At 41.2% G+C, this 25,627-nt stretch overlaps 2 long non-coding RNA genes across 2 annotated transcripts; both read right to left on the bottom strand.

The window, feature by feature from the left end:
- Positions 1–1,712: 1,712 nt before the first annotated feature.
- On the bottom strand, positions 1,713–7,861 carry LOC118909945 (uncharacterized). The gene is made up of 3 exons (XR_005023779.2): positions 7,736–7,861; positions 3,550–3,622; positions 1,713–2,055 (listed from the first exon to the last, which is right to left on the bottom strand). It is a non-coding gene; the product is annotated as an uncharacterized LOC118909945 (long non-coding RNA).
- Positions 7,862–8,341: 480 nt separating this feature from the next.
- On the bottom strand, positions 8,342–9,716 carry LOC118909944 (uncharacterized). The gene is made up of 3 exons (XR_005023778.2): positions 9,669–9,716; positions 8,572–8,624; positions 8,342–8,422 (listed from the first exon to the last, which is right to left on the bottom strand). It is a non-coding gene; the product is annotated as an uncharacterized LOC118909944 (long non-coding RNA).
- Positions 9,717–25,627: the final 15,911 nt, after the last annotated feature.

Raw genomic sequence — 25,627 nt, 5'->3', positions numbered from 1 at the left:
GGCCACGTGGCATGTTCATTCTCCTGTTGCACTAGGATAAGCTCTGTGCTCCTGGACAAGCAAACAGGGAAAGAGGGAAGGTTTTGAAAAAGTCTCACAGACCAAAGGATGTGAACCCCATGCTAAAACTTCACTGGATGTGATGGTTTTCTACCAAAACCACTAAAACATTTTAGAGAAAAAGTATCATCCTTTGTAGGGTGAAAGATCGTATTGTTCATGAAACAGAAACAAAATGTGAAAGAGAGAGGACTGATATGGAACCAAGACAGAATGTGAAGGAAAGGAGTTAATAAAAGAAGGTAGTATTAGAGGAAACTAAAAATTCAGAGTGAATCCACCCGGATACTGTGAAGAGTGGAAATGACACTTTGCAAACTCTGACCAGCAGTGAGGTAGAAAAACCGAAGACACTCTCTCAGCAGGAAGGGAGAAAGAATTCACGCACAAAAACTGGGAGAAAGATGGGACTGACAGGAAAGGAAGAAAGTACAGTGGGGAGGTCAAAGGGCTTCAGGGTTACGGTGCACATGAAGCTCAGTGCAGCACTTACTGTGTATGTGGACTTGGGCAGATCTTTCATTTGCACAACAGTGATCATGATATCTGCTCCTAGCACTACTGAGGGGGTAACAAGCAAATTAGCATGACGTGTGGCATAGGTAAGCATTTCATGTGGGTCAAAGGAGACAGAGAGAGACAGAGGAGAGACCTCAGGGCTGTTCCCTAGAAAAAAGACAAAACAAGTGGGACAGATGGTAAATAATAAAAAACACAGCCGAGACAGGGCAGGAGGACTTTACTGAGGCTGACAGCTGAAAAGAAGATGTGAGCATGTATTAGACAGAGGTCACCAGTCTGAGGCATCAATGACATGTCATTATAATATTTTTGAATTGCTAGTACCAGGAAAAAAAATCCAACAAATATTCAGGCAGAAAAAATAGGTTACCTACAGAAGTTCAGAAATGGGGGTGGCCTCAGAGAATCATTAAGCACCAGATGATGGAACATGTGCTATTTTGAAGCAAAACAGCTGCAACCCCAATATATATATATGGTCAATTGAATTATCTTTCATATGAAGACAACAGGACAATATTCCCGAATAGTTAGAGCTCAAGAATAGGCATTATTGTACTGTTCTGGTAAAAATTGCTTTAGGTGTCCTCTAGGCAACCAAAAATTAACTGTTATTAGTGAGTGGATAATTGTGATATGAAAGATTAATGCTGAAAACAATGACATCTGCTAAATACAGTATAAAACCTATAAATTTGTTATAAATTTTGTTTGAAAACACCCTGAAAGTTTCAAATTTAACATAGAATTATATTTGATAGAAAAATAGTAGTTTAATAAGAGCGAATTGGTCTAAAATTCCAGATCTTATCAATAAAGTCTGAGATATAGGAGGTGACATTGAATTAAAGCAACAGTAAACACTTCATCTTGTGTGGGATACACAGAAGCTCCTGTGTCATGGTTTTACTCTGTGAAGTAAGGTTTTTACAGCTTAAAACAAAGCTCTTGTTAGATTTTAAAAAGGAAATGACTTCCAAATCTTTGAAAGTGATACAAAGCAAGAAAACCCAGTGCGTTAACAAAAATCCTAAAACATAAGACCTAGCAAAGAGCCATAAAGAACAGGATGTGTTTAAGGACAAGGGAAAATAGGCCTAACTGAATCTATTTACAGTGTGATTCCAGCTTTAATATTTGTGTGCACATGTGATTCTGGCTTTAATGTGTGTGTGCACATGTGGGTGTATGTCAGACAAAAGACTGAGAAGGAAGGGCCAAAATCTGTTGTTTTCTTCAAGAACATACATCGCTTTTATATTTAGAGAAAACAAACGATATAACAACAAAAACAACAGAAGAGGAAGGTGGGACCGGATGAGCAGATCAGGTATCCAGGATGTCAGCTGCAGGGAGCTGATGGAAGTGGCGCGTTCCCAGGGAGCCTGGCCAGTCAGCAGGGCCACTGCCCAGCGGGTGCTGCTCCCAACACCTCTTCTCTTCAACAGCGAACCTGGGCTCGGGTCTTTGCTCCTGTCAGTTTGAATTGTATATAAGGCGCTGACCTAATGTCTATTCTTCCAAAGGTACTTATACCTTAATAGCTATACAATGTAAACAAATAGTTTTCTAATAGTAGGAATTCCAGTAGCAAAAAAACACATTTGTGTGGGGCGTGCTGCTTCCCCCGCTGAACCAGGGCTGACATCTGTTTGACCCGGAGGCACAGCGCCCATGATAGTTTCAGGGGCCCAGGAAAATGTTTAAATTATAATTTCTTTCTAAATGAGAAGAAAAACAGGATGTAACAATAACCAATATATAATAATGAATTCAGCCTGTGTTATATTTATCATTATACCAGAAGAGGCATACAATATAATTTTTAGTATCTTTATGGAGGGAGAGGCACACAGAAGCAAAAACACCTCCAGCTCATGGAGGTCATAATGCAGCCCTGCCGTGAACTCACAGTACCTGAGCCCGTAGTACCTCTGAAACCACAGACCCCTAAATCAGAACCCCTGATCTCATTGCACCCCTGAACTCTTAGCACCTCTGAGCTCACTGCAGCCTTAAACTCAGAGCACCTTTGAAGTGATAGCTCCACAGAGCTCAGTCCACAGCACCTCTGAACACATGGCATCACTGAGTTCCCAGCACACCTGAGCTCCCAGCACGTGAGCTGATTGCACTGCAAACTTGTTGCAGCCATGAGCTGTGGCACCCCTTGCCTGTAGCTCCCTATCACCCCTACGCTACCTGAATCAACTATTTGAGGTGGCCCCCATCATCAGTGACATTCAAATACCTAATCAATGGCAGGAAATGCCATCTTTACTGGCAAAACTGGTGTTCCTGATCTATACAAACAATACTGTTTGTGTTCTATTTTTATGTGAAAAGGCAAATGTGAATGGTCATAGGAAAGCCTGGATTTGGGAGTCAGGAGAGTTTGATCCAGGATCTAACATTTATTAGATATTAAATCTTAGGGTTATTGCTAAACGGTCCTGGGGCTCAGGTTTCTTATTTGAAAAAAATGAGGAGAATGTTTATTTTATGGAGCCTTCATGTAGTTACAAAGAAACATATGCAAAGTGGCTGTACATCCCTGGCATGCAGTATTCAATCAATAAATGGCTGCACTGCAGGACAACATAAATGTCCAGGTCCTGACCTGTTTCAGATTTATGATATTTCTGGTTATACATTTTAACGTGAAAGGGCTGCCAATGGCTAAGAAGTAAATGACACTTGTGCAAAGGATGTATTTAATAATGTGAGATTTGTAATTTGGTAGGAAATGAATGAGTTAGGAAGAGAGGGCTTAAAAATATTTCATTCTTAAAGGTATATAAAATGCACAGCACTTTAAAAGCACCTACCACATTTCAACATCATTTTGTATAAACAAGAAACATCTGGGTTTACTTAAAATGGAAAAAAAAATAAACCAGTATATATAAAAAAAGAAATAGATTTGTTTAGCCATTATTCCTGGTTCAACAAATACTTACTGAGCACTTTGCAGTTCTAGTCACTGGGGATTCAGTCGAGATTGAGACAAAGTCTCTCTCCTCACGGACACTACCTTCTCCTGGGAAATGCAGAAAATCAACAAGGAGAGAATCACATAATAGTGGTGTTTTTGTGAGTGTTCATTACACTCTTTTGTTCTATAAGCATTATATTTTATGTTAGTGTTAATCACTGGAGAAAAATCAATCCATGTAAATGGTATAGACAGTAACATGGGGAGGAGGAGTGGTGGCAGAAAGAGGCAGTTTTTGACAAAGTAGTTGGAGGAGGCGAGATCACAGCTGAATCACTCTTTATGCCCACAGTGTTGAGGACAAATCTGAGGTACTGTGGGCTCCTCAGACAGTTTTACCAAGTCAGCATTATCAAGATCATGCAAACATCAGTTATGACTGACATGTTTTGATATTCTTCCATAATTTCTTGAGATTAAGCCTATTTTCCTTATTTTGAGGTTTACCTTATTCACCAACTTTTTGAGATGGACATTTCTCTCGCCCAGAAAGCCTTCAATTATCACAGAAATGAAAATGTTCTATCAGTATAGAAACTAATTTGACTTTTATTAGCTTCTATTGCAAATGATGTGTAAGCACACTTGAAAGAGGAACGCTGGTTAATTGATAGCCTGGTTAACAGCGAGTCCCCAAATGTCACATTTAGCAATGTTGATGTTCAATTTTAAGAAATGGAATCATAGGAAGATATACTTGGCACTCAAATTTCACTGAGCATAATCCAGTCACTGCTGATTCGGCTGCGCCTTAGGATCTTGTTAGGTCTCGCTGTGAATACCACTTGATTCCACGCATGTGCTGGTGAATGCAGCCGTGATGAACCCCATGCAGGCAGCAGAGCCGGCATGAATACACGCGGGCCGTAATGAGGAGTTTCCCTGGTGGCAGGGCACAGGGTGGATCGCACATCTACCACAAAGCTGTGAAGCAAGTTCCACATGAAATAAAAACGAAGTAAAAAGTTGAAAAGAGAACACAGAAAGGCCCTCTTCCAATGGAGACCATCGTATTAGGTTATCCTGGACGCGAGGCACGCGGCGGCTTCGCTGGCAGGACCGCGGCCCTCGCAGGCCTCCCGCCACGCTGTCCGGGGCTCGCGGGTGGACGCGCTGACGGGCAGGAGGGCGAGGACGCGCCTCACCTGCAGACGCGGCGGGCACCGCCTGTCCTCGTCGCATCACCATGAGGCGTGCCTGGCCTGATGCCGCCCCAGTCTTTTGAGCTTCCTGTGGCCCCAACTTGATCACCATTACCAATCTTTAAAATTTTTTTTTTAAATCTTAGGCTCACCCCTGCTGCACCCTCCACACACACATAGGCACCACTCCAAAACTTGTCTCAGGAAAAAAGTTATTTTAGTGCTCTCTGCTTATTGGAGTAACACATGAGAATCTGTGTTCTCTGCAGTATTTTCATTTTAACCCTCACCTTCAACTTTTTCTGGAAGAGTTAGGTCTTTTACTAAGGGTTTTCAGAAACTGGTTAGGAAAGGTGGCCTTTTTTTTTTTTCCTCATCCAGTGAGGGACTTAATAAATAATATTTAGCATCATCATCATCACCGCCACCACTGTACACTTTCAAAGCCCTTCCATGGCACCATCCTCTCCTGTGCCCTAAATTGGCACCTGTGAGCCGTCAACCACTTCACACTCTCTTAAGGCTTGTACTGCTCTTGTAAAAAATATTCTAAGGCCTCTTCTAGTTCTAACATCCTATGGTTCATTGATTCCATGGAATAGTTTCCTATGATCTTATTACATATAATAACCAATAAACAGATAGCAATAGGTAGCCAGAGTATTTATTTCCAAGCATTAACTCAAAGTGTGGCACACTTCTCATCTTCAGATAAACTGTTCAAAGATTCGGGTGCCTGAGACCATGCCTCTGGTGGGTGACAGGGTGATAAGTTTGCCTGCTCTGAACAAGGCCAAACACCTTGTGGAAACTAAATGACGTAGGTAGCCGTGCATATACGCCTTCATACAACATAAAATGTTAACTTAGAATGTTTCGTCGGTAATCATACACTTTGGGCATCTGCTTTGAAGTGTCCACTACTTGCAGGTCTGACAATGGACAGCAGGTGGCGATCTTGTTGTAGGGATTCCAGTTTCTAAGTAAGGCAGTAAAGGGAAAATTTCAGGCGCAGTTCAAAATTTATTTCTATGTTTTTTTCTCTGCCAAGCCAGAAACGTACTCCATTTTCTTTAATCAGGTTCATTTGCTTCCAACAGTGTTATTTCAATTGGGTAATAGTCAACCCGACTTCTCCCCTGGCTATGTTCTTTCCTAGAGCAGGGTTTGAGGTTTGGTATTTGCCAGTTTGGGAGTTGACAGTGAAGGTCTGGCCGACAACGGAAATGCTTTATTTACATGCAGAGAGGGTTGTCCCTTCCTAGAGCTCCAAGTGGCCTCATGCGGACACCGCATTGGCCAGGGATGTTCACCCTGGGTACAGAGTCTGAATCTACTGCCTGTTCCTGCTGGAGCAAAGGAGCCCAGAGTCGGGTGTCTGGAAAAATTTGCCTATGAAGCTGGTGAAGAGTCTGGGTAATAAGCAAGGGGGTCTTCAGGAAGCCTCTCCCAGGGCACCCTGCTGGCCTCCCAGAGAGGCATACTTGTCTGCTCCCACTGAGCAAGCTTGAACATGGCCTTTGGTCAGCCACCAAATAGCACAGGGAGCACTGGTTCATTCATTCATCCATTCATTCATTCAACAGATAGAAGCCTCCTGTATTCCAAAAGTGCTGTTTGCACAGAGCATCAGTCAGGGTCCAGTCAGGAGCCAGAGAGTATCTAATATAAAATACAGTAAACTATGCATAAGTTGTTAATTAGGTAACTAGATATAAACATAAGGAGAACTTCAAGGTATCTGGAGGTGGTGGTCAGAGGCCAGCCGCCCCTCCAGGGGCTGGAGCATCATTCCTGAGGGCTCAGAGGCCTCCTGAAGAGGAAGCTCTGCTCGGCTGGTGCTGGTCTCTGAGCAATGTAATGAGTTGAGGGCGGTTCTGTGAGTGCTCAAGAAACAGCAAACTAGATAGGCTATGCTGTGGAGAGGAAGTGCCCCGACGGATAAACTGTAGCTGGGGGATGCTCAGAGGAAGGGGGAGCACACAGGAGAATGAGACCCTCCCACCCCCTCCTTCCTCTGCCGTCCCTTGGGAGCTCTCCCACCGTGGCTTGCAGTCCCAGTAGCTGCCTCACGGGGGCAGCTCGTGGCAACCACCGCGGAGTCATGAGCACCCGCAGACCTTCACGCTCCTAGCTCTGGGCTTCAACCCAGAGCGGGCAGGACCGGGGCCTGGGACTGAAGTCAGGGTCCTCTTCCATGTGGCTCCCAGCCCTCAGGGGCCAGTGTGACCACTTGACTCATTTCCTTTTATCGCTCCAATGTGACATAGAATTTCACTCAAAGTAGCATAATTTAACTTCCTCTCTATTGCTTGAAGACTCACATAAAGTTCTTCATCTTTTCCACATGGCCCAGCACCACCACCATTACATCTTCCTGTTTTCCTAGCATGGTTTTACTTTTCATGAAGATCAGATACAAGAGCGGGAAAAGTATGTCAAAATGCAAAATGAAAATGCCGAACTGAATTAACGTGCTTCTAAACTAGACATAGCCGCTGCACTTTCAACGGCTTCTATTACGACAGTGACATCTTGTCAGATGTAATTAATTTGACAAATACTGACATTCCCATTTTTTGTTAGGTTATTAACTTATGCAATTTTTCTTTCTTTTTTTTTTTTTAATCAAAAAAACAAAGGTGGAAGGATTTAGTGAGGTTTGGGTCCAAAGAAGAGAAAATAGAAGTAAATGGAGAATGATTCTGAAGACCACTTTCTCATTGCCTTTCATTGGGAAAACCATTCATTTGGGACAATAAGCATCAGTGGGCAGGCACCAAGCAGAACTGTACAGTGGCCCAAGTTAAGAAGGAGGGTGGCTGGTGAGGGAAGGATACCAAACGAGAAATGCTGAAGGAGGAGTTTGGGCTGGGTGTTAGCTGTTGGCAATACATCGCTTCCTGTGTTTTTCTCATGTTTTACAGGCCAGAAGCCTGGAAACTACCTTTCCCCTTCTCCTTTGCCAGCGGTGTTCTGCATACCTTTTTAAATTCCATCAATGAGATGGACTCACTTGTATTAGGGAAGTGGACGGGTGGTAGGAGCCATTCCATTCCTTTCTCTGGAGGCCATGGCTGTGGTCTTGCCAGACAGGAGTTACACAGCAGCTTCAGCTCCGACGTGTTGCCTGCCTTGGGCCGACAGAGGATCGTCTATGAGACCTGCGGCAGCTGTCTGCAGGTTCTTGTCTAAGGGCAACATCAGCCGTTCCCTATCTAGCAGCAAACCTGAAAGTTACGGAGGTCCCCAGATTTTCCCTCCTTCAGGCATGCAATGGTTTTATAAACACCTACTTCCCTCTATCCAGACTCTTCCTTCTTGACCTACTAGAACATTCTCTACATTCCTGAACAAACCAGCACTGATTCAGAGGTGCTGGGAAGTACCGTTCAAGAGGCACGTCCCACCCCAAAGTCACTTTCTCTGATGAGTTAGTCTCGTTTCACCATGTTTACCAGCTAGACAAGTTTCCAGAAGCTCGAGACATTATATTCTCTACACTTCTTGATGACCAAACTTATGTTCAGTTGAATCTTAATAGATTCAACAACCTTTTGGCCCTGGTGCAGAATTAAAATATCCTTTAATATACAAGGGACAGTGCAGGTATCTGTGAGGAGGAAATGGCTACCTTGTTTTGCTGGCATTACCTTTTCTTTTACAGGCAATCCAAGTCACAAGCAAGGAGAAGGTGTTTTTTCTGTGGACGACATTAACGGAGAGTCACTTTTCATGCAGTAGATCTGACTCAAGTCCTTTATGAAATGTAAAATTTAATATTCATTCCTGGAATGAAGATTCATTTCTATAAAAGCTGTTCACTATCTCATTCAAGGTGTTAGTACTCACATGGGATGGATTGAGATGGCTACATCAGTTCTATCTTCCCAGGGGTTCTTGATCTGTAGGAAAAGAATTTAGTCCCTGAAACTTTAAATTGTTTTGAACAGTACTTGCCACAAATATACTTGTTCTCTTTGCTCTATTTCTCACTGACTATTCTTTTTTTTTAAAGCTTTAATCTGCTTTAAATCTGCAGTATCTTATGAGTTTACACATATAAATTATTTTATAAATTACAGGGGGTTAAGTAAGTGCTTTATTATCATTTTCCATTCATGATTTATGGAGTAAATTTTTTCCTTGTAAGAACTTAAAAGAAAAAGGATCCATCAGCATAATTAGCTAGAATAACAGTCTGGATGGAGGCTACCTAATCCATCCATTCATGGCATTTCTGAGCAAGGACCGTGCTGAGCCATGCACACAAAATCTGTAAGCTCTGGGTTGTTCACTTGGATAACACACATGGTGTCAGAGCTGAGAGGCATTGATTGACAATACTCAGTATTTGCCTTTCTGAAGTGGTACTGCACAGATCCTTATTGGTTGGTTACACTAATACTGAGAGGTCAGTAGAACAAACAGTAGTGTAGAGGTATGTCCCATGGGAAAAGGAGAGACAGGTGCTCCAGTTGGCCAAGACCAGAGTAAGTGCTGTGTCTGCCCTGTAATTTGGGCATCACCCTGGGAATCCTTGGGACAACTAAAGAGTAAGACAAAAAGAAAAGGCTAAAACTTTCAAGACAAGTAGGAATCCGATACTTCCAGTTCTTCTAAAAATCTAAAAGGCAAAGAGAATAATTTTATTCTGTCACTTAAAGTTGGGATTCTACTTCATTACAAACTCTAGCTGGCCTTCCAACCCCCGATCAAGGACAACAGCCCCCAAGGACCCTCAGTGACTCTCCAAGCCCAGCTGCCCGCTCTTCTCCACAGCCCTCCAGCACCGGAGAGCACACCATGTATGCTGGGGGTCTGAGGCAGGGTGCCCCCACAATGCTATTTCTCTGAGTGCCTTGTTTTATCTCCTTGACTAGATTGAATGGGTTTGGGACAGAAACTACATGCTGGAAAACCACATACAACCACAGTGTCTCTCTTACCTGGCAGCCTGGCTCACACGAGGCCTTCTGTGGTGTTTCCCGGCACAACTCCTGCACAGGGAGGACAAAGAGGCAGCCGCCTGTAGGAAGGTGTCCCGTGCTTCCACACCCACCACCACCAACCTCCTCTCCAGGGTTAGCTCTTCTGCCTAACATGTACAGGAGTAAAAGAGGACTGTCCACTTGTAGAACTGGGAAAACAGGAGAAAAGGCCTCAGAAAAGGCTGGATACAGTGATGCAAATAATGTTACCGTTCTCTCTCTGTCTCTTTTTCTCTCTCTCCTCAGCTTGTCTTTGGTTATCTTGGAAAACTGGCTTCATCCTTCCCTTGTAATCCAAACAGATTCTATGTACTTGACATGGTGTAGTGCTAAAACCAGGCATCTGTCATGTCCGTGTAGCAACCCAGAGGAAAGGACCCTCTCCTTCCTGCCTCAGAGTGTATATGATGTCCAGGGAAGGTCTGCCACTGGCCCAGTGTGACTGACATACTTCCTGCTGTGGCCAGTAACTGGGCACAGGGCTGGTGCTAGGATACTCTGGGCAGGTTATGAACCATGTTGGTAGCCCTAGCAGAGACAAGAGCTGAAGAAAAGCCTCTCCAAAGGAAGAGGCTGCTATTGATATCCACATCTAGTATCTGCTAGGGTGGTTTTTCTGAAGAGTCAACATATCATTTGGGAGAGGGATCGGAAGATGGCGGCGTGAGAAGAGCAGCGGAAATCTCCTCCCCAAACCACATATATCTATGAAAATATAACAAAGATAACTCTTCCTAGAATAAAGACCAGAGGACACAGGACAATATCCAGACCACATCCACACCAGAGAGAACCCAGTGCCTTGTGAAGGGTGTAAGATATAACCCCCTGCCTCGGGGGAGCCGAGTGCCCATCCCCCCAACTCCCGGCGGGAGAAGAATAGGCAGAGCGGAAGGGAGACGGAGCCCAGGACTGCCGAGCACCCAGCCCCAGCCATCCGGGCCAGAGTGCAGACACAGTGCGTGTGCAGGGGGCCCTGGATACTAGGAAATCAGGGCAGCAAGAACAGTGAGTGGGCACCGGAAGCCGGGCACCGGAGGACATAAGAAAAACGAGCGACCATTTTTTTTTTTTTTTTTTGCTGTTTTGTTTTGGCGAGCGCTTTTTGGAAATCTTCAAGGGATAGGGACCCCAATACTAGGGAAACAGGGTAGTAAGACCAGTGAGCAGATGCCTGAGGCCGGTGCTGGAGAATAAAGAAAAACGAGTGGCCACTTTTTTTTTTTTTTTAATTAAAAAAAAATTTTTTTTTTCTGATCGTTGTTTTGTTTTGGCGGGTGCTTTTTGGAAGTCTTAAAGGGATAGGGTGGGACACTTAATCCAGAGGTAGGGAATCCGGGGATCTCTGGGCACCCTAACCCCTGGGCTGCAGGGAGCAGGGAGGCCCCTTACGGAGATAAATAGCCTCCCAGGCGTTCCCCCTCCAACGTGACTCCACAGTTTTGGAGCAGCGTCCCGAGCCAGGCCACACCCATAGCAACAGTGGAGATAAACTCCATAGCAGCCGGGCAGGAAGCAGAAACCCTGTCTGCGCGCAGCTGAGCAGCACAAGCCACTAAAGGTCGCTGTTCTCCCAGGAGAGAAGGGCCACAAACCAACAAGAAGGGAAGTTCTTCCAGCCGTCACTCGCCCCAGCTCTTCAAACTATTCCTATCACCATGAAAAGGCAAAGCTACAGGCAGACAAAGATCACAGAGACAACACCAGAGAAGGAGACAGACCTAACCAGTCTTCCTGAAAAAGAATTCAAAATAAGAATCATAAATATGCTGACAGAGATGCGGAGAAATACGCAAGAGATATGGGATGAAGTCCGGAGGGAGATCACAGATGCCAGAAAGGAGATTGCAGAAATGAAACAAACTCTGGAAGGGTTTATAAGCAGAATGGATAGGATGCAAGAGGCCATTGATGGAATTGAAACCAGAGAACAGGAACGCATAGAAGCTGACATAGAGAGAGATAAAAGGATCTCCAGGAATGAAACAATATTAAGAGAAATGTGTGACCAATTAAAAAAGGAACAATATCCATATTATAGGGGTTCCAGAAGAAGAAGAGAGAGGAAAAGAGATGGAAAGCATCTTAGAAGAAATAATTGCTGAAAACTTCCCCAAACTGGGGGAGGAAATAATTGAACAGACCACGGAAATACACAGAACCCCCAACAGAAAGGATCCAAGGAGGACAACACCAAGACACATAATAATTAAAACGGCAAAGATCAAGGACAAGGAAAGAGTTTTAAAGGCAGCTAGAGAGAAAAAGGTCACCTATAAAGGAAAACCCATCAGGCTAACATCAGACTTCTCAACAGAAACCCTACAGGCCAGAAGAGAATGGCATGATATATTTAATACAATGAAACAGAAGGGCCTTGAACCAAGGATACTGTATCCAGCACGACTATCATTCAAATATGATGGTGGGATTAAACAATTCCAGACAAACAAAAGCTGAGGGATTTTGCTTCCCACAAACCACCTCTACAGGACATCTTACAGGGACTGCTCTAGATGGGAGCACTCCTAGAAAGAGCACAGAACAAAACACACAACATATGAAGAATGGAGGAGGAGAAATAAGAAGGGAGAGAAGAAAAGAATCTCCAGACAGTGTATATAACAGCTCAATAAGCGAGCTAAGTTAGGCAGTAAGATACTAAAGAGGCTAAACTTGAACCTTTGGTAACCACAAATTTAAAGCCTGCAATGGCAATAAGTACATATCCTTCAATAGTCACCCTAAATGTAAATGGACTTAATGCACCAATCAAAAGACACAGAGTAATAGAATGGATAAAAAAGCAAGACCCATCTATATGCTGCTTCCAAGAAACTCACCTCAAACCCAAAGACATGCACAGACTAAAAGTCAAGGGATGGAAAAACATATTTCAAGCAAACAACAGCGAGAAGAAAGCAGGGGTTGCAGTACTAATATCAGACAAAATAGACTTCAAAACAAAGAAAGTAACAAGAGATAAAGAAGGACACTACATAATGATAAAGGGCTCAGTCCAACAAGATGATATAACCATTCTAAATATATATGCACCCAACACAGGAGCCCCAGCATATGTGAAACAAATACTAACAGAACTAAAGGGGGAAATAGACTACAATGCATTCATTCTAGGAGACTTCAACACACCACTCACCCCAAAGGATAGATCCACTGGGCAGAAAATAAGTAAGGACATGGAAGCACTGAACAACACAGTAGAGCAGATGGACCTAATAGACATCTATAGAACTCTACATCCAAAAGCAACAGGATATACATTCTTCTCAAGTGCACAGGGAACATTCTCCAGATTAGACCACATACTAGGCCACAAAAAGAGCCTCAGAAAATTCCAAAAGATTGAAATCCTACCAACCAACTTTTCAGACCACAAAGGCATGAAACTAGAAATAAACTGTACAAAGAAAGCAAAGAGGCTCACAAGCACATGGAGGCTTAACAACACGCTCCTAAATAATCAATGGATCAATGACCAAATCAAAATGGAGATCCAGCAATATATGGAAACAAATGACAACAACAACACTAAGCCCCAACTTCTGTGGGACACAGCAAAAGCAGTCTTAAGAGGAAAGTATATAGAAATCCAAGGATATTTAAAATAGGAAGAACAATCCCAAATGAATGGTCTAATGTCACAATTATTGAAATTGGAAAAAGAAGAACAAATGAGGCCTAAGATCAGCAGAAGGAGGGACATAATAAAGATCAGAGAATAAATAAATAAAATTGAAAAGAATAAAACAATAGCAAAAATCAATGAAACCAAGAGCTGGTTCTTCGAGAAAATAAACAAAATCGATAAGCCTTTAGCCAGACTTATTAAGAAGAAAAGAGAGTCAACACAAATCAACAGAATCAGAAACGAGAAAGGAAAAATCACGACGGACCCCACAGAAATACAAAGAATTATTAGAGAATACTATGAAAACCTATATGCTAACAAGCTGGGAAACCTAGGAGAAATGGACCACTTTCTAGAAAAATACAACCTTCCAAGACTGAACCAGAAAGAAACAGAAAATCTAAACAGACCAATTACCAGCAACGAAATTGAAGCGGTAATCAAAAAAATACCAAAGAACAAAACCCCCGGGCCAGATGGATTTACCTCAGAATTTTATCAGACATACAGGGGAGACATAATACACATTCTCCTTAAAGTTTTCCAAAAAATAGAGGAGGAGGGGATACTCCCAAACTCATTCTATGAAGCTAACATCACCCTAATACCAAAACCAGGCAAAGACCCCACCAAAAAAGAAAACTACAGACCAATATCCCTGATGAACGTAGATGCAAAAATACTCAACAAAATATTAGCAAACCGAATTCAAAAATACATCAAAAGGATCATACACCATGACCAAGTGGGATTCATCCCAGGGATGCAAGGATGGTACAACATTCAAAACTCCATCAACATCATCCACCACATCAACAAAAAGAAAGACAAAAACCACATGATCATCTCCATAGATGCTGAAAAAGCATTTGACAAAATTCAACATCCATTCATGATAAAAACTGTCAGCAAAACGGGTATAGAGGGCAAGTACCTCAACATAATAAAGGCCATATATGATAAACCCACAGCTAATGTTATACTGAACAGCAAGAAGCAAAAAGCTTTTCCTCTGAGATCGGGAAGAAGACAAGGATGCCCACTCTCCCCACTGTTATTTAACATAATACTGGAGGTCCTAACCACGGCAATCAGACAAAACAAAACAAAAAAATACAAGGAATCCAGATTGGTAAAGAAGAAGTTAAACTGTCACTATTTGCAGATGACATGATACTGTACATAAAAAACCCTAAAGACTCCACCCCAAAACTACTAGAACTGATAGCGGAGTACAGCAAAGTTGCAGGATACAAAATCAACACACAGAAATCTGTGGCTTTCCTATACACTAACAATGAACCAACAGAAAGAGAAATCAGGAAAACAACTCCATTCACAATTGCATCAAAGAAATAAAATACCTAGGAATAAACCTAACCAAAGAAGTGAAAGATTTACACTCTGAAAACTACAAGTCACTCTTAAGAGAAATTAAAGGGGACACTAACAGATGGAAACTCATCCCATGCTCGTGACTAGGAAGAATTAATATCGTCAAAATGGCCATCCTGCCCAAAGCAATATACAGATTTGATGCAATCCCTATGAAACTACCAGCAACATTCTTCAACAAACTGGAACAAATAATTCCAAAATTCATATGGAAACACCAAAGACCCTGAATAGCCAAAGCAATTTTGGGAAAGAAGAATAAAGTAGGGGGGATCTCACTCCCCAACTTCAAGCTCTACTATAAAGCCATAGTAATCAAGACAATTTGGTACTGGCAAAAGAGCAGAGCCACAGACCAATGGAACAGACTAGAGAATCCAGACATTAACCCAGACATATATGGTCAATTAATATTTGATAATGGAGCCATGGTCATACAATGGCGAAATGACAGTCTCTTCAACAGATGGTGCTGGCAAAACTGGACAGCTACATGTAGGAGAATGAAACTGGACCATTGTCTAACCCCATATACAAAAGTAAATTCAAAATGGATCAAAGACCTGAATGTAAGTCATGAAACCATTAAACTCTTGGAAGAAAATATAGGCAAAAACCCCTTAGACATAAACATGAGTGACCTCTTCTTGAACATATCTCCCTGGGCAAGGAAAACAATAGCAAAAATGAATGAGTGGGACTATATTAAGCTGAAAAGCTTCTGTACAGCAAAAGACACCATCAGTAGAATAAAAAGGAACCCTACAGTATGGGAGAATATATTTGAGAATGACACATCCGATAAAGGCTTGACGTCCAGAATATATAAAGAGCTCACATGCCTCAACAAACAAAAAACAAATAACCCAATTAAAAAATGGGCAGAGGAAATGAACAGACAGTTCTCCAAAAAAGAAATACAGATGGCCAACAGACACATGAAAAGATGCTCCACATCGCTAATTATCAGAGAAATGCAAATTAAAACTACAATGGGGTATCACCTCACACCAGTAAGGATGGCTGTCATCCAAAATACAAACAACAACAAATGTTGGCGAGGCTGTGGAGAAAGGGGAACCCTCCTACACTGCTGGTGGGAATGTAAGTTATTTCAACCATTGTGGAAAGCAGTATGGAGGTACATCAAAATGCTCAAAACAGACTTACCATTTGACCCAGGAATTGCACTCCTAGGAATTTACCCTAAGAATGCAGCAATCAAGTATGAGAAAGATCAGTGCACCCCTATGTTTACTGCAGCACTATTTACAATAGCCAAGAATTGGAAGCAACCTAAATGTCCATCAATAGATGAATGGATAAAGAAGATGTGGTACATATACACAATGGAATACTACTCAGCCATAAGAAAAGGGCAAATCCAATCATTTGCAGCAACATGGATGGAGCTGGAGGGTATTATGCTCAGTGAAACAAGCCAAGCGGAGAAAGAGAAATACCAAATGATTTCACTTATCTGTGGAATATAAGAACAAAGGAAAAACTGAAGGAACAAAACAGCAGCAGAATCACAGAACTCAAGAATGGACTAACAGGTACCAAAGGGAAAGGGACTGGAGAGGATGGGTGGGTAGGGAGGGGTAAGAGGGGGAGTAGTAGGGGGGTATTAAGATTAGCATGCATGGGGGGTGGGAGAAAGGGGAGGGCTGTACAACACAGAGAAGGCAAGTAGTGATTCTACAACATTTTGCTATGCTGATGGACAGTGACTGTAAAGGGGTTTATGGGGGGACCTGGTATAGGGGAGAGCCTAGTAAACATAATATTCGTCACGTAAGTGTAGATTAGTGATACCAAAAAAAAAAAAAAAAAAAAGGCAGTTCCTGTGTCGTAACCTACAATGAGTTCTACACAAGGGTATAAAGGGCATATAAAAGTGTAGGCAAAGGGTCTGTTTGTGTTTATACAGAGGATCAAAGCCTAATTGGGCTACCCCGAAAATGAACTAAGATACGATATGAAAAGAAACTTCCAACATCAGCACTCTCTTTAAGACTCATGCCAGAAAATGATCATTAAAAAACCCCAACAAAGATCCACGCACTGCTACAGGTGTAGATGCACTCATCCCACCGGTTCCTGGACTTGCCATGGGAATGAGGAAGGAGATATCTAAGCTGGCCTGTGCATACAGTAAAACAACAAATTTGACTGGATCTATACTGTTGGAACTCAATCAAGAATTAGGAGAAGTGCAAATTGTAGCGTTCCAAAATCTTACAACTACAGACTATTTACTGTTAAAAGAACATAAGGGATGTGAACATTCCCCAGGAATGGGTTGTTTTAATTTGTCTGATTTCTCTCAGACTGTTCAAGTTCAGTTGGACAATATCCACCATATTATAGATAAGTTTTCACAAATGCCTAAGGTGCCTAACTGGTTTTCTTGGTTTCACTGGAGATGGCTGGTAATTACAGGTATGCTTTGGTTATGTAACTATACTCCTATTATGTTAATGTGTGTGCGCAATTTAAGTAGTAGCTTAAAACCTATACATGCTGAAGTTACTCTACAAGAAGATATGTCAAAGAAATAATCAAATCTTCCCATGTTTTCTTCCTCCTGCTACTTCTATAGCTTTTCTTCTTCCTTCCTAACTACAACCCTTAAATAGAATTCGTGCCTCATATCAAATTTACCGAGTATCATAATTCTTCCAAGTGGTAAAGATACCTCAAGACAAATGCTGGGCATAGAAGCTACAGGGCATAAATATGCAAAGAAATAAAAAGCTAACCATTTCAAACAATAAGGCTTCTCACTCACTTACCAACTTTACATTTCCCTGTATGGCCCTGGAAGATGACTGGTTAGCCAGAGACGGGTACGATTCCTCAAGGGAGGAACAACCTAAGACAGGCACAGTCGCAGGGGGGTCATCAGGTGAGAAATTGGGGATCAACAGAGGTGAGGCTTAGAACCTCACCCCCCCTGTTCTGAGAGAAATCTTCTGCATACGTGGATGTTTTATTGCCCTTGTCTAGCTTGGATTAACACATAGTCTACAGGCACATACCTGATCATCTACATTTGCTCTCTTACAACACTAAACTATGTTTTCTACCTTTATCTTGTATCTACCTACCACTTCAGCATTTTATTAAAAATAATAATAATAAAGAGAGAAATGTGGTATTCACATATAAATCAAGTATAAAAATCAAATGAGTATTCATATTTGAACTGACTGTTTATAGTTCATAATGCATGAGCAAAACCGAAAGTTTCTGTGATGACTGCCCTTGTACTGTTCACCATGTAACTTATTCACTATGTAAGAATTTGTTCTCCACGTAAGAACTTGTTTGTTATGCCTCAGAAGATTGGAGACTGACAAAAATTAGGCTTGGGGTTGATTAATGATTGTGCACTGAACATTGACTCCCCTATTCAGAATTTTATTGTTGTTAACAACCATTTGATCAATAAATATGAGAGATGCCCTCACAAACAAACAAAAACAAAAACAAAAATCGTACTCACTTCCAATTGTAAAATAAATAAGTAACCGGGATGTAATGTATAGCATAAGGAATATAGTAAAAATGTTGTAACAACTTGGTATGGTGATAGCTGGTACCTAGAATTATCATGTATATAAATGTTGAATCACTATGTTGTACACCTGAAACTAATGTGATGTAATACTGTGTGTTAACTACCCTTCAATAAAAAATAATTATCTACAAAAATACAAAAAAAAAAAAACACAAAAAAACACATATCATTTGTACAGCAGAATTCGTCCTGCTTAATAAATACAAGTAATAAAAGAATTCCTCCTTCCCTAATAAAGGAAACAGGTAGAAGAATGAATATTTGACCCTGCATCTATACACACCTCTGCACAACTACCCCGTGGTGAATTATCCTGGGGTGAGCAGTGGAATTCGGTTCAGAAGTCATCTTCTTTGACAGAAACATGCAGGGAGGCATCTTACGTAGCCATTTCAGCCTTTGTGTTATGCCAGACTCAAGTCGATATTCTCTGTCACTCCATTTCAGTAACATCTGACGCACCTTTTCATGCTGAGAGCTAATTGCCCTATTTTTGAAACTGGAACTGTCCCTCTTGTGGTATTTTTCCAATTGCAGTGATCTATTTGTCTAGCCAGCAAGCACTGTGAAAGCCATAGCTATTCTGAAAAGGTGTCGGGGTGGGGAACAGGGAATTATTCAGCAATGCAGTAAACAAAAGGAAATTCTCAATCAAAAGTTCCAAAGCAATAGCATACTTTCCTTAATAACACATATATGATAATAAAAATGGTTTGCTATCCATTTTTAATCTTCATGAAATGAATACACTCAATCATAGAAGTGATACAAGAACTGCTTACTTCAAATAATGCAATGAATACATTACAAAAGTAATTGAGAACCCAAGTGAAGTGGAGCAGTATTCTATATCAACACTTCTTCATAAACTGATGAAAAACAAAACAATCCACAAGTAAGATACAGGAGATAGAGAAATAAAAACCAAGACAATAAGTGCACTAAAAATAATTTAAGTCCATTGCAAAATATTGAACTAGATGCCACATTTCTGTACCCCTCAAACTATTTTTTTAACCTAAGAATTAGGAGACAATAAATATTCGCTTTAACCCATACTTTGATTTATTACTTTATTAGTAATAGTTACTGATCACCTTCTATGTATAAAATATTCTGGCAAGAAGTATAGAGAATACTACATGTAAGTCCTGGGAGAGGAAATCCCAGGGCAAAATATCTATAAAACCAAAATCAGTCAAGGGAGAAATAAAGTTTAAAATCCATTTATTGCTTACAAACTGCAGTCTAGGGCCATCCCTCTTTCCTGCTCCAACAGAAGCAAACCCAGCCCTCCCCCTCACCTCTCAAGTTCAGATAAGCCCCCCTTGCCCAGGTAATTACCCACTGATATGGAGATGAACTATTTCCACCCCTGAGGAATGCCTATTGATATGCAGATGCACTGAAGCCATACCTTTCTCCACCACTGAGGAAAGCCTATTGATATGCAGATGCACTAAAGCCATATTTCTCTCAACCCCTGAGGATGCAGATGCAGTAAGGCCAGGTGAGATATTCTGGAAATACTACAATTTTACCCACACCAAAAAAAAAAAAAAGCATAAAACATTGATTCTAGTCCTCCAGGAGATTAGAGTCTAGCTGAAAAGTAAGATTATGTCTAGTGCACACATAGCTAATTAGGTGAGGTGGGTTATGTGACCTATGAGTAGAATGTATTTTATTTTCTTATGGAATTTAGAAGAAAAAGAAATTAAGGCAAGACTTTTGGGAGGTGTCATATGGCCTTGGGATGACACGAGGGCAGGTACTCCTTAAATAGAGATACTAAGGGACGCGGGATAGATGTGCACAGGGAAAACATGGTGGAATAGAGAAGGTAGATGATATAAAAGCAGCAGAAAATTCAGGTAAGCAGTTAAGGAAGATGGTCTGGGAATGGGGGATGGGAGATCAAACATCCTGAAACACTAGGATGAAAATGTCATATTTACTATACAGGCAGTGGGGTGGGCATAGGAACTTCCTGAGAAGAGGCGTGCTATAGTCCATCTGGTGGTTTAGGAAAATCATTCTGGGTCATGCAGAAGGACACTGTCATTGAAGAGAAGAAACTGGGAGCAGGAAAAGTGGTTAGTAAGCTAGTTAGAACTTGGGGATGTGTTCATGTGCTAGGGCAGCTATAATGAAGTACCACAGACTAGGGGGCTTAAAGAGCAGACATTTATTTTCTCATAGCTTTGGAGGCTAGAAATCTGAGCTTAAGGTGCCAGCAGGGTTGGTTTGTCCTGAGGCCCCTCTCCTTGTAGATGGCTGTCTTCTCCTTGTATCTTCACATGGGCTCTCTGTATATGTCTGTGTCCTAGTATTTTCTTGAAAAGGCACCAGTTGTACCAGATTAGGGCCCACCCTCATGGCCTCATTTTATCTTAATTACTGCTTTAGAGGCCCTATCTCCAAATACAGTCACATTCTGAGGTACTGGGAGTTAGGACTTCATATGAATTTTGGGTGAACACAATTTGGTTCTTAACAGGTAATAAGGGCTTGAATTATTATGGTTTCCTTGAGCATAGAGAAGGGGAAATAAATCTAGAGCCAGGATAAAAGCAGAACTAACAACTCTGATGAGAGTCTGGATGTGTGGGGAAGGGAGAGGGATGTTTGGTGAGGCTGCAGGTGGCAATTGCTTCCTCTAGAAGGTAAAAAGGGTGGAAGAAAGGAAGGGAAAGGATAAGGATCATGACAGAGGAAAAAGATTTGTTTTTTATTTAAGGCAGAGTTCAACATATTTGGAGACAAGGGGTAAGGAGGCAGGAGACAAAGAAAACAAAGATGATCTAAGGATGCATAGTGGAGGAAGGAACACAGGCAAACTAATTAGCTCTAGATATAGGAGGGATAATCTTTTCCTTTTAGTTAAGAGAAAATGGAGAAAGTACAAATATGGCAAAGAAACATTAAAATGGGGAAGATAGAAAACAAGGGAACTCACACCTGGCGGTCTCAATTTTCTCTGTAAAGCTCAAGGCAAGATGTAGTGGAAGCATCTGGATTAGCTAATAAACTTGAGTTTTATGTTTGGGAGTTAGAACATCTGTTGGAGTCCCAGCTCTGCTGTGAGACCCTGAGCTCTCCCTTATCTGTTTGCTGCTCTTTAGAACAGGAATGCTCTTTCTCCTGAAAACAACTAAGATAAGCATTTAAAAGCATTTTACAAACTGGGAAATCCTCTTAAATCATTGGCTGTTATTATTATCTACTTATTATGTGAAAGTGAAGATTGCCCACAGTTGAAGCAAACCTTTAAGGATCATTCTGGATCCAAATGGATCTCTACTCACCAATGTCTTGGACCCCCCCTCCATGGAACAGGTTGAGCTGGAATAGACCTCCTCTACACATATGCTGGGCAGACCCCCTTCCCAAGAGCTGGGTCAGAGACCACTTTCAACCCTTGAACCTTGAACCTAGTGCTTTCATAGCACGATGAAATGAAGCATCTCACTGCTGTGTCCAAAGTAATTTAAAGCTCATACAGTGAGAATGAACATGAAGCTAGCTGCTAGCACTTTATAAATTACTTCAGTTTCTTGCATTTTTATATCAGGGTGTCATATTCCTTCTAATCTAATATATCACTTCAGGACACAATGTCATTCTAAAATTTTTGAAACATTATAGAAAAGATTTCTTCACTTCTTGGGTACCTATCAATGACTCATATTATTCAAAAATTGCCACTATTACTCTAGAATTTATGAACAGGTCAGTATCCAAAAGCTTGTTTGAAATAAACAGGGTTTCCCAAGAGGAAGAGTTTTTCTATTATAAAAGTGATATATGGATTAAAGATGGCAGCGTGAGAGGTAAGACAGAGACCTCCTCCTAAAACTGGATATAATACAAAAATATGATACAACTAATCCTGAAAGAGCAACAGAAAAGAAGGCTGCACCAGACTGCATACACATGGAGAAAAGAGTAGACCTCACAGAACAAGGTAAGGGACCAAAGCCGTGACCTGGCAGGGCCCAAGCCCTTTCCCCACCCCAGCTCACCAGTGGGAGGAAGAGAAACAGAGTGGGGAGGGCAATGGAGGTCTGGGACTGCTGAACACCTAGCCCTGGATATCTGCTCTGGGAGCATGAACCTACATTGCATGGTGCTGTGATGACTTAGTGGGGTTGGAAAACTAAGACAGGTGGAATACCTGGAGAGATGGAGATTCCAGCTGCTTGTGGAAAACAGGGATTCATACTGGGTAGATTTGGGTGGGAAGTCTGAGAGACTTCCTAAAAGTGAGAGGGCTGCTAAAGGGGCAAGGATTGCACAGAGCTTATTGCTCAGGAGAAATGACAGGTAGACAAAATTGTCTGGGTGCAATCTGCACAGCAGGTTGGGTGCTTAAACGGTCTTCAAGTGCTCCATTTCCCTGGCTGGCTACACAGCTCTAAGGCCCCCAATGTGATGCAGCCTGTTGTGTCTTCCTCCTGGCTAGCCTGCACCTGGCTCAGGCTTACAAACCAGCAACCCCTGTCCTGGCATCAGGCCAGCCAGAGGGAAGCCCTGCCTATGGCAGCTACAAACACAAAGCATAGAGGCTTACACCTGTGTGTTTGGCCCACTGGTTCTGGCAGTGGAGACAGGCATAGCAGCCAGGAAGCAGGAAACAGCTCTTTCCTCCCCACAAGCACCAACACTGCTCCCCTGTGACCCCCAACATTGCTCAAGGGGCTGAGCAGCTCCATAGAGTAGAGTTTCTGGGCAGATGCCACAGACAAATTATGAAATGTCAAAGCAACCTGGTTCAAGCAAAATTATGAATACATCTGAGAAAGATTCAAGTGATATTGACCTCATGAATCTTTCTGAAAAAGATTTCAAGACAAAAATCATTAACATACTCATGGAGGTACAGAAAAATATTCAAGAACTCAGGAATGAATTTAAGATGGAGATCCAATTGTTGAAGAACACAATGGAGGGTATTAAAAGCAGATTAGATATGGTAGAGGAGATGATAAATGAAACAGAAATTAGGGAAGAGGAATACAAAGAAGCTGAGGCACAGAGAGAAAAAAGAATTTCTAAGAATGAAAGAATACTGAGAGAACTGGGTGACCAATCCAAATGGAACAATATTTGTATTATAGGGGTACCAGAAGAAGAAGAGAGAGTAAAAGAGATAGAAAGTGTCTTTGAGGAAGTAATTTCTAAAAACTTCCCCAATCTGGGGAAGGAGTTAGTCTCTCAGGCCATGGAGGTGCACAGATCTACCAACACATGGGACCCAAGGAGGACAACACCAAGATATATAATAATCGAAATGACAAAGATTAAGGATAAGAACAGACTATTAAAAACAGCCAGACAGAGAAATAAGATCACATACAAAGGAAAATCCATCAGGCTATCATCAGACTTCTCAGAAAGAAACCTTACAGGACAGAAGGTGGCAAGATGTATTTAACACAATGAAGCAGAAGGTCCTCAAACCAAGAATACTTTATCCAGCAAGATTATCATTTAAATTTGAAGGAGGGATTAAACAATTTCCAGGTAAGCAAAAGCTAAGAGAATTTAGCTCTCATAAACCATCTCTACAGTGTATTTTGGAGGGACTGCTGTAGATGGAAGTGTTCCTAAGGTTAAATAGCTGCCATCAGAGGTAATAAAAGGGGATACACAAAGAGTACATAATATGATACATAATATAGAAAGAATGGAGGAGGAAGAAAAGAAGGGGTGATAAAAAAGAACCTTTAGATTGCACTTGTAATAACATACTAAGTGAGTTAAGTTAGACTCTTAGATAGTAAGGAAGTTAACCTTGAACCTTTGGTAACCATGAATCTAAAGCCTGCAATGGCAATAAGTACATACATATCGATAATCACCCTAAATGTAAATGGTCTGAATGCACCAATCAAAAGACACAGTGTCACTGAATGGATAAAAAACAAGAACCAACTATATGCTGCCTACAAGAGACTCACTTCAAACCCAAAGATATACACAGACTAAAAGTGAATGGATGGAAAAGATATTTCATGCTAATATGAAACTAAAGGGGAGGAAAAAGCAGGTGCTACAGTACTTGTAACAGACAAAATAGACTTCAAAACAAAGAAATTCACAAGAGAGAAAGATGGATATTACATAATGATAAAGGGGTCAATCCAAAAAGAAGATACAACCATTATAAATATTTATGCACCCAACACAGGAGCACCTACATATGTGAAACAAATACTAACAGAATTAAAAGGGGAAATACAGTGTAGTGTATTCATTCTAGGAGACTTCAACTCTCCACTCACTCCAAAGGACAGATCAACCAGACAGAATATAAGGAGACAGAGGCATTGAACAACACATTAGAACAGATGGACCTAAAAGACATCTACAGAACTCTACACCCAAAGGAGCAGGACACACATTCTTTTCAAGTGCACATGGAACATTTTCCAGAGTAGACTACATACCAGGCCACAAAAAGAGCCTGAGAAATTTCAAAAAGATTTAAATTGTACCAACCAACTTCTCAGATCACAAGGGTATAAAACTAGAAATAAATTGTACAAAGAAAACAAAAAGGCTCACAAACACATGGAGGCTTATCAGCATGCTCCTAAATAATCAATGGATCAATGACCTAATTAAAAGAGATCAAGCAATATACGGAAACAAATGAAAACAACAGCTCAATGCCCCAACTTCTGTGGGATGCAGTGAAGGCAGTTCTAAGAGAGAAGTATATAGGAATACAGGCCTATTTAAAGAAGGAAGAACAATCCCAAATAAATAGTCAAAAGTCACAATTATTGAAACTGGAAAAAGAAGAACAAATGAGACCAAAAGTCAGCAGAAGGAGGGACATAATAAAGATCAGAGAAGAATAAATAAAATTGAGAAGAATAAAACAACAGAAAAAATGAATAAAACCAAGACCTGGTTCTTTAAGAAAATAAACAAAATAGATAAACCCCTAGCCAGACTTTTTAAGAGAAAAAGAGAATCTACACACATAAACAGAATCAGAAATGAGAAAGGAAAAATCACAATGGACACCACAGAAATACAAAGAATTATTAGAGCATACTATGAAAAACTATGTGCTAACCAACTGGATAACCTAGAAGAAATGGACAACTTTCTAGAAAAATACAACCTTTCAAGTCTGCCCCAGGATGAAATAGAAAATCTAAACAGATCAATTAAGAGCAATGGAATTGAATTGGTAATCAAAAAACTACCCCAGAATGAAATCCCTGGGCCAGATGGATTCACTGATGAATTTTATCAGACATTTAGAGA

The sequence above is a fragment of the Manis pentadactyla genome, chromosome 6 (genome assembly GCF_030020395.1).
Source record: "Manis pentadactyla isolate mManPen7 chromosome 6, mManPen7.hap1, whole genome shotgun sequence".
Classification (NCBI taxonomy): domain Eukaryota; kingdom Metazoa; phylum Chordata; class Mammalia; order Pholidota; family Manidae; genus Manis; species Manis pentadactyla.
The sequence above is the reverse complement of the archived record's forward strand: the minus strand, read 5'-3'. Positions and strand labels throughout refer to the sequence as shown.